Source organism: Balaenoptera borealis (genome assembly GCF_965194805.1).
Source record: "Balaenoptera borealis genome assembly, chromosome: 15".
In the NCBI taxonomy this organism is placed as follows: domain Eukaryota; kingdom Metazoa; phylum Chordata; class Mammalia; order Artiodactyla; family Balaenopteridae; genus Balaenoptera; species Balaenoptera borealis.
Genome location: NC_138871.1, coordinates 6167287 through 6181788, shown reverse-complemented (window position 1 = coordinate 6181788; position 14502 = coordinate 6167287). Strand labels below are relative to the sequence as shown.

General features: G+C 45.5%; 1 long non-coding RNA gene across 1 annotated transcript in view; it reads left to right on the top strand.

Moving 5' to 3' along the window:
- LOC309612013 overlaps window positions 1-8212 on the top strand; it is a 53732-nt gene extending 45520 nt beyond the window's left edge. Inside the window, exon 3 of the long non-coding RNA XR_014234886.1 lies at window positions 8202-8212. This is a non-coding gene — a long non-coding RNA (uncharacterized lncRNA). The remainder of the gene's footprint in view (window positions 1-8201) is intronic.
- The last annotated feature ends 6290 nt before the right edge of the window (window positions 8213-14502 follow it).

Here is a 14502-nt window from a genome sequence, read left to right as displayed (position 1 = left end):
ACTGTTATTATTACCCATTATTACAGATAAGAAAACTGAGGCCCTGGGACTTCCCTGGCAGTCTGGTGGTTAGCACTCGGTGCTTTCACTGCTGAGGGCCCGGGTTCAATCCCTGGTCGGGGAACTAAGATCCTGCAAGCCACATGGTGCAGCCAAAGAAACAAACAAACAAAACTAAGGCCCAGAGAGGCGAAGGAGCCTGTCCAAAATCACGCAGCTTGGACCCCAGCAGACACCCTTCCGTATGCCAAGAGCCTACATGTGCCGGACACTGGGCATAGCGGGGAGCATGGCAGATGGGGTCCTGCCTTCCTGCCGTGTACAGCCTGGTGCACAAAGCACCAGGGGTGCAGAGTTGGTCTGTGCAACCTACTGGTCTTGCGGTGATGTTCTCAGGCTTTGGCAAATGTTCAGTCAAGGTGGCCAGCTGTCCTTCTCAAAAGTATTGTCCTTTATTTTGACCTTTCATTCTTCCTAATTTTTTTTTTCCCAAAGGGTGTTAAAATGTCTTTTCAAAGAATGAAATTAGAACACTCCCTAACACCATACACAAAAATAAACTCCAAATGGATTAAAGACTTAAATGTAAGGCCAGACACTATAAAACTCTTAGAGGAAAACATAGGCAGAACACTCTATGACATAAATCACAGAAGATCCTCTTTAACCCACCTCCTAGAGAAATGGAAATAAAAACAAAAGTAAACAAATGGGACCTAATGAAACTTAAAAGCTTTTGCACAGCAACGGAAATGATAAACAATACGAAAAGACAACCCTCAGAATGGTAAAAAAGTATTTGCAAATGAAGCAACTGACAAAGGATTAACCTGCAAAATTTACAAGCAGCTCATGCAACTCAATATCAAAAAAACAAACAACCCAATCCAAAAATGGGCAGAAGACCTAAATAGACATTTCTCCAAAGAAAATGTACAGATTGCAAACAAACACATGAAAGGATGCTCAACATCACTAATCATTAGAGAGATGCAAATGAAAACTACAATGGGGGGGCTTCCCTGGTGGCGCAGTGGTTGAGAATCTGCCTGCCAATTCAGGGGACACGGGTTCGAGCCCTGGTCTGGGAAGATCCCACATGCTGTCGAGCACCTTGGCCCGTGAGCCACAACTACTGAGCCTGCGCGTCTGGAGCCTGTGCTCCGCAACAAGAGAGGCCGCGACAGTGAGAGGCCCGTGCACCGCGATGAAGCGTGGCCCCCGCTCGCCACAACTAGAGAAAGCCCTCGCACAGAAACAAAGACCCAACACAGCCAAAAATAAAAATTAATTAATTAATTAATTAATTTAAAAAAAAAACTACAATAGGTATCACCTCACACCAGTCAGAATGGCCATCATCAAAAAATCTGCAAACAATAAATGCTGGAGAGAGTGTGGAGAAAAGGGAACCCTCCTGCACTGTTGGTGGGAATGTAAATTGATACAGCCCCTATGGAGAACAGTATGGAGGTTCCTTAAAAAACTAAAAATAGAGCTACCATACGACCCAGCAATCCCACTACTGGGCCTATACCTTGAGAAAACCATAATTCAAAAAGAGTCATGTACCACAATGTTCATTGCAGCTCTATTTACAATAGCCAGGACATGGAAACAACCTAAGTGTCTATTGACAGATGAATGGATAAAGAAGATGTGCCACATATATACAATGGAATATTACTGAGCCATAAAAAGAAACGAAATTGAGTTATTTGTAGTGAGGTGGATGGACCTAGAGTCTGTCATACAGAGTGAAGTAAGTCAGAAAGAGAAAAACAAATACCGTATGCTAACACCTATATATGGAATCTAAAAAACAAACAAAAAAACGGTTCTGAAGAACCTAGGGGCAGAACAGGAATAAAGACACAGACATAGAGAATGGACTTGAGGGCACAGGAAGAGGGAAGGGTAAGCTGGGACGAAGTGAGAGAGTGGCATGGACATATATACACTACCAAATGTAAAATAGACAGCTAGTGGGAAGCAGCTGCATAGTACAGGGAGATCAGCTCAGGGCTTTGTGACCCCCTAGAGGGGTGGGATAGGGAGGGTGGGAGGGAGACGCAAGAGGGAGGGGATATGGGGATATATGTATATGTATAGCTGATTCACTTTGTTATACAGCAGAAACTAACACACCATTGTAAAGCAATTATACTCCAATAAAGATGTTAAAAAAATAAAATCCCTAAAATAAATAAATAAATCAATTAATTAATTAATTCATGGGATGTTAAAAAAAAAAGTCTTTTCATTAACAAAAGCACTGGAATAGGTGATGGGATTCGTCATGCGTGCATGTGCCCGCACATGGCAGAATAAAGTTGGTAGCCCACTTTCATTCCTTCCCACCCCAGCCCTACTTAAAAAAATAAAATCAATTGTCTGTGGAATCTAGAGGTCTGGTGACCACTTAGTCGGGGCCAACTCCTTAGCCTGTGTGGGGCTGTCGACCACCTTGCCTGCACCTTCTGTTACCTTCCCGCATCCTCGCCTCCTGCTCCCCTACCCTTGACACCTTTTCTTTCTTTCCCTTGCTTTTTAACCATTTTATTGTTAAGTAAAAAGTATGCAGAAAACCGCCTGAATCAAAGGTGCAGCTGCATGGATTAACAGAAGATGGGCTCCTGCAACCACGCCTCACCCTGCTCCCTTCCAGCGGCCCCCCTCAGGCAACAGCAGCTCTCCAGAAGCATCTCCCTTTGTCCTGCTGTCCCCTGCAGACCCCGCGGCCACACTCGGTGCTGACGATTCCAGCCCGCCCCCCCCCGCACCGAGACCGTCCTCTGTCTGAGCTTGAATTCGGCCCCCAGGGCCCCCCTCCCGCACTTCCCCGAGCCATCCATCGGAGGCCAGTGGGCTGGGGGCAGGGAGCCTTGGGCACAGTCAGGGGACAGCGCCTGTGGTCCAGTGGTCGTGGCTTCCCGCCTCCCCGCCCTCGGCCCGCCTTCTCAGCTCCTCTCCCATCAGCGTACCCTATCTCAGCGTTCAATCCCCTCTGCTGTAGCCGGACGCAGTCCACCCCCTGCCCCACCTCCAGAGCCAACCCCTCCCCGCTGCCATGGCCTCCAGAGCTTCTTCACTCTCACCTCCCCACATAGGTGACGTGTGTCTGGATTGACTGGGACAGCAATACTTTGCACGTTGTCCCTGCGTACGTAATCACAGATGCCTCTTCAAACTCAAAATTATCCTGGTCGGGATGCTGAGTTATGTCCACTTTATTCACACGGCACTCGGAGGAATCCTTTAAAAACACAGAGCAGGGGGACTTCCCTGGTGGTCCAGTGGCTAAGACTCCGCGCTCCCAATGCAGGGAGCCCGGGTTCGATCCCTGGTGGGGGAACTAGATCCTGCACGCCTCAACTAAGAGTTCACATGCCGCAACTAAGAGTTCACATGCCGCAACTAAGAAGCCCGCATGCCACAGCTAAAGATCCTGCGTGCCGCAACTAAGACCCAGCGCAGCCAAGTAAATAAATACATATTAAAAAAAAAAAAAAACCCACACAAAGCAGGCCCCTCCTCAGACACACCCATTGGGTTGGCTATTATAAGAAACAAAAACAAAACACAGAAAGTAACAAGTGTTGGCAAGGACGTAGAGAAGTTGGAACACTTGTGCGTGGTTGGTAGGAATGTAAAATGGTGCAGCAGCCGTTGTGGAGAGCAGTATGGAGGTTCCTCAAAAAGTTAAACACAGAATTACCTTATGATCCAGCAATCCCGCTTCTGGGTATAGACCCAAAAGAATTAAAAGCAGGATCTTGAAGACATATTTGCACACCCGTGTTCACGGCAGCCTTATTCACAATAGCCAAGAGGTAGAAGCAACTCAAGCGTCCTTCAACAGATGGATAGATAAGCAAGGTGTGGTCTGTACGTATACTAGAATATGATTCAGCCTTCAAAAGGAAGGAAATTCTGACATAGGTTACTGCATGGATGAACCTTGAGGACATTATGCTGAGTGAAATAACAGACGCAAAAAGGCAAATACTATATGATTCCACTTACATGAGATCCCTACAGAAGTAAAATTCAGAGACGGAAAGTAGAGCAGCGGTTGCCAGGGGTTGTGGGAGGGGACATGGAGAGCAAGCGTTTCACGGGGACAGAGTTTCAGTTTTACAAGGTGAAGAAAGTTCTTCTGCTCAAGGTTATGTGGCAGCCTGGATAGGAGGGGAGTTTGGGGGAGAATGGATACATATGTATGTATGGCTGAGTTGCTTTGCTGTGCTCCTGAAACTATCACAACATTGTTAATCGGCTATACTCCAATATAAAATAAAAAGTTAAAAAGAAAAAAAAGAAGGCTAATACTTTGGGAAAAAAAAAAAAAAAGGTGATAAAATTTCCGGAGGTGGATGGTGGTAACGGTTGCACAATAATGTGAGCATACTTACTGCCAGTGAATTCTCTTCTTAAAAGTGATTATAGGGACTTCCCTGGTGGCGTAGTGGTTAGGAATCTGCCTGCCAATGCTGACACAGGTATGAGCCCTGGTCCGGGAAGATCCCACATGCCACGGAGCAACTAAGCCCGTGTGCCACAACTACTGAGGCTGCGTGCCACAACTACTGAAGCCCTTGCGCCTAGAGCCCATGCTCCACAGCAAGAGAAGCCACCGCAATGAGAAGCCTGCGCACCACAATGAAGAGTAGCCCCCGCTCGCCGCAACTAGAGAAAGCCCGCATACAGCAACAAAGACCCAACGCAGCCAAAAATAAATAAAATTATTTTTTAAAAAAAAGTGATTATAAAGGTACATTGTATGCTGTTTCTATTTTACCACCATTAAAAAAAAACTCTCGAAAGGCTTTTCATGGAAACTGGAGTAAAATCCACGAATGCAGGCCTGAAGGGCCTGCACTAGCGGCCAGCCTGTCTCTCCGGGAGCATACCCACCCCACCTCCCACACCGCAGGCCCCTCGGCCTCTGCTGTGACACGTAGGCCGTCCCCAGTCACCCCCTCCCTTATTTCTAGCTTCATTTTTTTCTAACTGAATTGTGTGAAAATTGCCTGTGTTACAGGAGTTTCGGGGTACATGGTCCAAGGCCCTCTTGGGGGTGGGGAGATGGGATTGATCCCACGCCGGGGGGAGGGGGTGATGGAGAGGAGAATGAACTGGGAGGCGGGGATGGGGGATGGGAGTGGGGAAACTGGGAGGTCCGTGGGGCGTGTGGTCACTAACCTGCCTTGGTTGTGACTATAAAAATTACTCAGAGCACAGCAGACGCCCTTGCTTGGTTTTGTTCACGTGACTTCAAGATCTCGGTTTTCTGCGTAGCCTATCCAAAATAACTAAATAAACAGTTTTCAGTCCTAGAGCCAAAAATAACCTTCCAGGTGAGCATGGGTCTCCTTGTAGGCTCCCTTCTTGGAAGGAGGGAGGGAGGGAGGGTGACACCTGGCGAGAAAGGGTCTGGGATGCAGGTCCAGGAAAGGATGGAAGGGTCTGGGTCCTCCAGGGCTGACATTCACCCACCGTCACTGTCTCCCATGTTGGCAAGCTGCTCTGACTTTACCCTCGTTCGGAAGGTCAGCCTGGCCCATAGCCTCTGAGCTGCTCACCCCTAGGAATGGTTTGTGATTTTTTTCCCCTTTGTTTATTTTTTTTATTGAAGTACAGTTGATTTACAATGTTGTGTGTGTTTCAGGTATACAGCAAAGAGTTATATATATATATAAATCTATTCTTTTTTCAGATTCTTTTCTTTATAGGTTATTACTGATATTCACTATAGTTCCCTGTGTCCAGGAATAGGTTTTTTGGGGTTTTTAAAATATCTTTATTGGAGTATAATTGCTTTACAGTGTTGTGTTAGTTTCTGCTGTATAACAAAGTGAGTCAGCTATATGCATACATATATCCCCATATCCCCTCCCTCTTGCGTCTCCCTCCCACCCTCCCTATCCCACCCCTCTAGGGGGTCGCAAAGCACCGAGCTGAACTCCCTGTGCTAGGCAGCTGATTTTGATCAACTCCCAGCTGCCCTCTCTTCCTGTGGTTCTTCGGGGTCAGCGTCTTGTCGGATCTAATGACTAATCTGGAACATAAAGAAAATGAGGGGGAAACCTTGCCCAACTTGGTATCGAGCACTGCAACGTTTGCTTCGCAGTCAGAGCTGGAAACCATTTGACCTCCAGAAACCAAAAAGCAGGTTGAGAAAGAACAGTAATAACAGGCGTTGTCAAGCCTCCATCAGGAGCCAGTCACGTGACCTCCGTTTTCTCTAAATTGCATGAAAACCTTGCTACTTGAGGGTTATTGATGCTGCTTATAGATCAGGGGACTGAGGCATGGAGGGTTCACAGACTTGCCCGAGTTCTTACTCCAGTGTTTCCTTCTGGCTCTGGCCCAGATCCTGGCCTCACGATGGAAGCCGTCTGTTAAAATCACACACTCAGCCCCTTCTGGTCCTTGAGATAGAGATAACCAAAATAATGAACTATGGGGGTTGGTTTCTAACTTTTTGAGTGTGACTCAGCTGAGAGGCCTAGGCCAGGCCTTAGGAGCAGGTGCAACAGCGGGGAAGGTGTTCGCTGGGCGTCTGCTGTGGGTGGGGCCCTTTGCCCTGCACACCCAACGGCTACCCTGCCCTCTGGCTGGGGGTGCCCGGGACTGCCAACCACGCTGTCCCAGGCACCAGGCCAGGCTGGCTCTGCCCTTGGCCCAGACGTGCCATGACCTTCATCTGAACCTCAGCTGCTTTCCCCACAGACTAGGCTGATGATCTTTGCCCCGCCTGTCTCATGGGGCCACCGAGAGATAAAATGAGGCACCAGAGGTGACAGCACTGCAAAGTAGAAAGCATGTGACGGTCCTGAAATGCTACTGTAATTCGTGACTGCAAGACTCTGCCCTCCGCTTAATTGCCAGTCTTGCTTGGTTCTGGTTTGAGCCGAGTGCTGTGGTTATTACAGACCAGACTCCCGCGTGTTGAACCCCTCGTTTGTGCCAGCCACCTCGACGATCTCATTTAATCGGCACAACAGCTCTATGGCCTGGGGACTCCTGTGATGATCCCTGTTTATCCAATGAGGAGACTCAGATGCAGAGAGTTTATGTCACTTGCTTCTGGTCCCAGAGCTGCGACGGGGCAGTGGGTCAGTCACTCCAGAGCCCACATTGAGCCACCAGGATCCAAGGTCTTGGAAGAAGCAGCTGCCTTAGGACTGGAAGCTGAGGGGCGTTTTTAACCCACTGGATGTGTCAGCCCTCAGGCAGACCTGAGCCCCCTTGCCCTGGGTGCTTGCTTGAGAGGAAACCTCCCTGGCAGGAGTGGTTCTCCAAACACAAGACGACAGATGAGCAAGGACACCTGGATTTAGAAAAGCAAAACTCACCTTGTTTATATCTCCTCCCAAACCCCAGGGTTGGGTGTGAACAGTGACCCCCGCTTAGCAACAGAGACACCAAGCCTGCTTGGCTGGCGCGATCTTGTCAGGTTACTCAAAAACTCTTCTGTGTGTGACACCTTAGATGTTTGGTTTTGCTTTCAAGCTGAGTACAGTTTGGGGGACAGATTATTTTATAGCCCTCACAGGTAAATGCCATTTTCCCATCAATGAAAGGTAATCTGCTGTCATAGCCGTCCTGCAAAGCTCCTCCCTGTATGCTGGGTCCCTTCTTCCTGCCTGAATCTGCTCAGCTATAGAAAGATTCCCCCTTGGCTTCGAAAAAAATCGAGTTGATATTTTGACGAATTTGAATAGCAACCAGAAAAGAAGGTCAAGTTTTAAAAGAAGCAACAGGGGAGGGGATTGTAATTAAATCCGCTCTGGGCTGGGTACGGATGATTCATCTCACATAACATTCTGGAAACCACGTGACCGAAGGTATTTTTCTAAATAACCTCAAGTGCTACTCAAGTTATTCTTTAAATTGCATGCCAGCGACATCTCCGAACTGGTATTTTGCTTGGCAGGCGCTGAGCCTCTGCCACAGCCCGGATTTTCCTGCAGGCAGAGGCCGGCCTTGTTTTGACAGTTGTTTCTGCTGCCTTCCCCTTCTGCCTGGAAGGATGACACAGCCGCACAGGCCCGGGGAGGGAGGCGCATGCTGGGCTCCAGAAAGACAAAGGCACCTCTGCTTGGGTCGGAGGAGCTGGTCAGGGCCCTCAGTGTGGGCAGGATGAAGCCTTAGGTCTTTTCCAAATGGTGGCACTGCTGAAATTCCTCTTCCAGGAAGCTTCGATTGAAACAGTGAGGAGCCCCCAGGCGACTGTCTGCTCAGAACCTACTCTACCAGCAAGCGACCCCGCCCACCACACCACTCCTGCCATCCAAAGGGTTCCAGAGGTTTCTCTGGTTAGTATATGGTGATGCAGCTCTAGGTGGGTCCTGGGCCAGCAGCCTGAGCCAAGTTGAGCCCATCAGAATCCTTTCTTTCTTTTTTTTTTTTAATTGAAGTATAGTTAATTTACAATGTTGTGTTAGTTTCTGGTGTACAGCAAAATGATTCAGTTATACATCTATATATCTATTCTTTTTCATATTCCTTTCCATTATGATTTATTACAGGATTGAATATAGTTCCCTGGGCTATACAGTAGGACCTTGTTGTTTATCTATTTTATATATATAGTAGTTTGTATCTGCTAATTCCAACTTCCTAATTTATCCCCCCCCTTCTTTCCCCTTTGGTAACCATCAGTTCTCTATGTCTGGGAGTATTTTTCTATCGTGTAAGTAAGTTCATTTGTGCCATATTTTAGATTCCACATGTAAACGATATCACATGGTATTTGTCTTTCTTTGTCTGACTTGCTTCACTTAGTATGATCATCTCTAGTTCCATCCATGTTGCTGCAAATGGCATTATTTCATTCTTTTTTATGGCTGAATAATATTCCATTCTGTATATACACCACATCTTCTTTATCCATTCTTCTGTCAATGGACAGTTAGATTGCTTCCATGTCTTGGCTATTGTGAATAGTGCTGCTGTGAACAGAGAGGTACATGTATCTTTTTGAATAATAGTTTTGTCCAGATATATGCCCTGGAGTGGGATTGCTGGCTCATATGGCAATTCTATTTTTAGATTTTTAAGGAACCTCCATACTGTTCTCTGTAGTGGCTATACCAATTTATATTCCCACCAACAGTATAGGAGGGTTCAATTTTCTCCACACCCTCTCCAGCATTTGTTATTTATAGACTTTTTAATGTTGGCCATCATGACAGTCCTTTCAAAACCAGGCTGTATCTTGGCCACAAAAGTGGGGAAAGCTGATCTCAAGAAGGGGGGGTGTGGGACTTCCTTGGTGGCGCAGTGGTTAAGAATCCACCTGCCAATGCAGGGGACACAGGTTGGATCCCTGGTCCGGAAAGATCACACATGCTGTGGAGCAACTAAGCCTGTGTGCCACAACTACTGAAGACCGTGTGCCTAGAGCCCGTGCTCTGCAACAAGAGAAGCCAGTGCAACGAGAAGCCCGTGCACCTCAACGAAGAGTAGCCCCTGCTCGCCGCAACTAGAGAAAGCCCATGCACAGCAATGAAGACCCAATGCAGCCAAAAAAAAAAAGAAGAAGAGGGGGTAGGGGTGGATTGATCAAATATGCAGAGAGGAGCGGGACTAAAGCAGAGGGAGAGTGTTTGGATGGTGTCTAGGTACCAGGTCCCAATTTTCCCTGAAGCTCAGCTATCCTGAAATCCTGGCAGCTGAATAACCTTAAAATTAATTTCCTTTTCCTTTAGGCTATTCCAAGTGGAGCTTCTGTCACTTGCAACCGAAAGATTCCTCTTGCACTTATGACCTCACTGTGAGGGCCATGAGGGAAGGATGTCGTCTAGTCCTCTTGTAAATGTTCATCTTCTCCCTGGGCCTCTTCGTAGTCTCTTCCTTCTATGTGTGTCTCTGTTCAAATTTCCCCTTTTTATAAGGACACCAGTCATTTTGGATTAAGGCCCAACCCTCGTGACCTCACTTTGACTTGATTGTCTCTGTGAAGACCCTGTCTTCAAATGAGGTCACGTTCTAAGTTACTAGGAGTTAAGACTCCAACATATCATTTGGGGGGAAGATACAATGCAACCCATAACCCCGTACAATGGAATACTATGCAGTCAGGACAAAGAAGGAGGTGTATCTGCATGTGCTGAGACCACACATATTATGTGAAAAAGCCAGTCTATATGTCTGTATCTTTTTTTGTTGTTGAAGTATAGTTGATTTACAATGTTGTGTCAACTTCTGCTGTACAGCAAAGTGGTTCAGTTAAACATATATACATTCTTATTCATATTCTTTTCCATTGTGGTTTATCACAGGATATGAATATAGTTCCCTGTGCTATACAGTAGGATCCGCTAATCCCAAACTCCCACTCAATCCCTTCCCCACCAACCCCCTTGACAACCACAAGTCTGTTCTCTATATCTGTGAGTCTGTTTCTGTTTCATAGATAGGTTCATTTGTTTCATATTTTAGATTCTACATATAAGTGATATCATATAGTATTTGTCTTTGTCTGACTTACTTTAATTAGTATGATAATCTCTAGGTCCATCCATGTTGCTGCAAATGGCATTATTTCATTCTTTTTTATGGCTGAGTAGTATTCCATTGTATATATGTACCACATCTTCTTTATCCATTCCTCTGTCGATGGACATTTAGGTTGTTTCCTTGTCTTGGCTATTGTGAATAGTGCTGCTATGAACATTGGGGTGCATGTATCTTTTTGAATTAGAGTTTTGTCTGGATATATGCCCAGGAGTGGGATTGATGGATCATATGGTAGCTCTATTTTTAGCTTTTTGAAGAATCTCCACACTGTTTTCCATACTGGCTGCACCAACTTACATTCCCACCAACAGTGTAGGAGGGTTCCCTTTTCTCCACACCCTCTCCAGCATTTGTTATTTATAGTATGACTGTATATTTTGACCCCTCTATAAATAGTGTACTTGTGAGTGTGTGAGCACTGACATTAACACTGATACATATAAGTGTATTTCTTTAATTTCTGGAAGGAATCAAGGCAAGTTGACAATAGTTACCTTGTTGAAGAGAAACCTGAAAAAGAAAGGAAAGAGACTTTGACTTTTCCTTTGTATTTTTGACTTTCTGTTTCTATATTGTCTGAATCTCATGTAGAGATACACATACATGTGTGTTTGTGAGTGTGTATATATACATATATATATATATATATATATATAGACTTTTTCTTATGCTTTTCTCTATTCTATTAACAATGTAAGCTATGTATTGTCTTAAAGATGTGAGTTGATTTACACATACGTTCTCAGGAATAGGTTTTATATGCCAAGCGTAACCTACATTCTGTGTATCTGTCTGTACTTGTAAGCTCTTAAAAGCTTGTGTTTGCTCTTGCCCTCATATGTGGTACTTAGCATGGTCAGCCGGGAAATCAGGTCCTTTCTAGTGTTCTGGAGACGGTGATGGGGAGGGAGTGACGGGGAGGATGATGGTAAAGAAAACAAGGTTGGTCATGGCTTAGCGGTTGGCTAGAACTGCTTCCTTGGATGATGAAAGGCTTTTTTTTTAAATACTAGAGATTCATCAGGCAAGGCCTTGGACACACCACAGGCTCTTACTCTATTCTGATACCTGTGGTATTTCTGTAGGTCTGGGAGAAATGTCTTTGGGAGGAATGAGAAGGCTGGGATTCAGTACATCCTTTTTTCTTTTTAGAGAAGTCTCTTTAGGTCAGTCTTTCTCAACCGCAGTTCCAGGACCCTAAGGTCCTGAGACACCCACTGGGCGTAATCAATTCACTCTTCCCGCAGGTACCTAGAGCGGTTCTAGACAAGCACTGCTCTTGGGAACATTAAGGGAACAAGCACTCCCACTGTATTCTTTGGGGTCTAATTCTCTTGCAGAATCCAGTTTAAAAAGGATGCCTTAGAATCTGCCGCCTCCTTGCCGTGATCCCATCCCACAGAATCAAACATCAACTTCCAAGAAGGAGCCGCAACTCACTGTGGCCCATGTAACAGATAATAGCCAGGCCAGGCCCTCTGGAGGGTTCCAGCCCCATCCAGAAGGCAGGAACTATCTGGCACCCCCAACTCTGGGACCTAGAATCTAGCCTGTGCTGTTCAAAATGGTAGCCACGTGGCTATTTGGACTTAAATTTAAAATTCAGTTCCTAAGTCGTACTAGCCCCGTTTCAAGTGTTCAGTGGCCACCCTATTGAACAGCACACATTGGAGAACATTTCCATGACCACAGGAAGTTTTACTGGAGAGCCCTGACAGACTATGATAGTAAGAGGGGCCCAGAACTATACCTCAAGGGAGTCCTTGCTCCAGACTCCACGAAGTCCACACAGGGAATCCCTGAGAACGTCCAAGCCCACAGCATGGAATGAGAGCTCTACCCAGCTGATCCAATAGTTCTAATAATAAATAATGATAACATAATAATAAGTAGTTAACTTAAGCATAGATGTGAATGCCAGGAATTATAAATAGTCCGTGGAGAGAAATCAATCAGTATTAACTCCCCATCTCTGAACTGTGAGTGGGTATATGGCCCCTGATGGTTCTAGCACATTGGTCTCCCCTCATCCCTCTGTCCCCAGCCCAGCAGCTCTTTCCCTGCCTCTCCATCTTCATGGGAAGGACTCTTTCATGCATGCTTTAGAGAGTCTGTTGGTCTCTTTTTTCCCAATTGCTCAAAGTTATTTTTCTCTCTCCTTCGTTTGTCAAAGAAATCTGGTAAATGTTTTGTAGAAATGTGCACAATCTAGCTCTTCCTGAAGACATACATTTTTTTTTCCAATTTTCTTTATTGTGGTAAAATACATCTAACATCAAATTTGGACCATTTTTAAGTGGTATTAAGTACATTCACATTGTTGTGCTACCATCACCATCACCCATCTCCAGAACGCTTTTCATCTTGCAAAACTGAAACTCTGCACCCATTAAACACTACCTCCCCTTCCCCTCCTCCCCACAGCCCCTGGCAACCATCCTTCTACTATCTGATTACTCCAGGGACCTCCTATGAGTGGAATTGTACAGTATTTGTCCTTTTACATCTGGCTTATTTCATAGCATAGTGTCCTCAAGCTTCATCCATATTATAGCGTATGTCAGAATTTCCTTCCTTTTTAAGGCTGAATAATATTTCATTGTATGTATGTGAAAAAGTTATATTCTTAAAGCAAAAACATATTTATGAATTAATAGATAGACCATAGGAACATACCAACTCATCAGAGACCTCTCTCTACTTGCTGTTACCCGTTTCCCCAAAAGACCCAGCTCCTTCAGGGTCCATCCAAGGAGTCAGGCTCTAGCAGGGACTGCTCCCAGCCAGGGGACAAGTCAGCCGAAGCCTGTAGCAAGTCCCGGGGCCATCGGGGAAGCCGTGACTACGTTTAAGATGAGCAAAGGGCATTCTCTTCACTGCCGTCCAGGATACTCATGGGACTTGACATTTTGTCCATCCTTGGATAGCTCTCAGTTCCTCAGAGCTTATGGATTCCTGGCTTGCTGGAGCTTAGGAGCATTGTTTTCACCCATTAAGACCCGGCATGTCGTCTGTCACTGCCTGTGGGCCAGGAATGGCACCTCTGCTGGTGCATTTCCTAACCTGTGACACCAGCTGCCTGCCTCTGAGTCTCACAGTGGAAGACGCATCGTGGTTCTGGCATTTTTGCAGGAAGAGATCCACTTCTGAGCGGAGCTGTCGCCACCTACTCCCCCAATCAAAAACAATTGGCATATATCCAGAAAAGACGAAAACTCTAATTCGAAAAGAGACGTATACCCCAATGTTCACTGCAGCACTATTTGCAATAGCCAAGACATGGAAGCAACCTATATGTCCATCGACAGATGAATGGATAAAGAAGATGTGGTACATATATACGATGGAATATTACTCAGTCATAAAAAAGAAATAATGCCATTTGCAGTAACATGCGTGGACCTAGAGATTATCATACTAAGTGAAGTAAGTCAGACAGAGAAAGACAAATATCATATGATATCACTTATATGTAGAATCTTAAAAAAAAAAAAGATACAAATGAATGTATTTACAAAACAGAAACAGACTCACAGACAGAGAAAACAAACTTATGGTTACCAAAGGGGAGAGGGGTGGGGAGGGATAAATTAGGAGTTTGGGATTAACAGGTACACATTACTATATATAAAATAGATGAAAAATGAGGTCCTACTGTATAGCACAGGGAGCTCTATTCAGTATCTTATAATAACCTATCATGGAAAATAACATATATATATATATACACACACACATATATATACACACATATACACAACTGAATCACTTTGCTGTACACCTGAAACTAACACAACATTGTAAATCACCTCTACTTCAATAAGATAAATAACAGCCCCCCACTGTGCGGAAATTAAGGGCTCTCTGAATGCCTGGTTGACCGGCCCCAACTCAGTCGCTCGCTGCAACCCTGAGCTCCCTCTCTCCGTGACCCCACGCTCCGCCCAGCTGCAAGCCAGCATCACAGGGGTG